Source organism: Mandrillus leucophaeus, unplaced genomic scaffold (genome assembly GCF_000951045.1).
Source record: "Mandrillus leucophaeus isolate KB7577 unplaced genomic scaffold, Mleu.le_1.0 Scaffold53, whole genome shotgun sequence".
Taxonomy (NCBI): domain Eukaryota; kingdom Metazoa; phylum Chordata; class Mammalia; order Primates; family Cercopithecidae; genus Mandrillus; species Mandrillus leucophaeus.
Genome location: NW_012105697.1, coordinates 1,125,112 through 1,126,148, shown reverse-complemented (window position 1 = coordinate 1,126,148; position 1,037 = coordinate 1,125,112). Strand labels below are relative to the sequence as shown.

At 48.0% G+C, this 1,037-nt stretch overlaps 1 protein-coding gene across 1 annotated transcript in view; it reads left to right on the top strand.

Moving 5' to 3' along the window:
• The window catches only part of PTPRH (protein tyrosine phosphatase, receptor type, H), a 33,680-nt gene that overhangs the window by 4,882 nt on the left and 27,761 nt on the right, over positions 1-1,037 (top strand). The gene's annotated exons all lie outside the window — the stretch shown is intronic.

Below are 1,037 nucleotides of genomic sequence, written 5' to 3'. Positions count from 1 at the left end.
CACCGACAGGAATGTGTGGGGGCCAAGGCATGTTACCTGAGCTTTCAAGGAATGAGATACTGTGAGTGGGGACACTCTGACCCTCTGACTCTTCTTCTAGTTCCCAACCGTGTCACATATTGAGGCTGGAAACTCAGATCGTCAGCTCCATGACCCTGATGTGGACAGCTCCCTGTGTCTACACCTCCATTGTCCAATATGGTAGCCACTAGCCACACGTGGCTATTAAATTTAAACTCATTAAAGTTGCATGAAACTGCAAATTCAGTTTCACATTTCGGGTGCTCAAAAGGCCTGTTGAGGGGCTCCCAGTACCCCCTTCATCCTCCACTGTGCTAATGCCTACCATATTGGAAAGTCAGAGGCCATCTTCACCACCACACAAAGCTCCCTTGATTCTCTCTTATTATTATTATTTTTTTTAGAGCCAGAGTCTCGCTTTGTCACCCAGGCTGGAGTTCAGTGGCAGGATCATAGCTCACTGCAGCCTGAAATTCCTGGGCTGAAGCCATCCGCCCACCTCAGCCTCCCAAGTAGCAGGGACTACAGACGTGGGCCACCACGCCTGACTAATGTATTTTTTTTAGAGATGAGGTCTTGCTACGTGGTCCAGGCTGGTCTCTAACTCCTGGTCTCAAGCAATCTCCCAACCTCCGCCCCCCAACTTGCTGAGATTACAGGCGTGAGCAATTGTGCTGGGCCATGGGGCCTCTCTTAGGCAGTGACTCCAGGCATAAAGGCTTCACCTTATGATATAATCTTGCAAGGGCCCGACCTCTTAATGCTATTCCATTGGAGATTAGGTTTCAGCTTATGGATTTGTGGAAGGGGACACACATATGGAGGCTATAGTGCTACTCAAATTATGACCTACATGTGAGCTGCTTCAGTGTTCCAGGGAGCTGACTGGAAATGAGTCGGCGCCACCCCAGACCTACTGCTCAGAACCCGCATTCAACGAGATCCCCCGTGAGATGTGCACACATTAAAGTGTTTTCTTTTTTCTTTTCTTTTCTTTTTTTTTTTTTTTTTTTTTT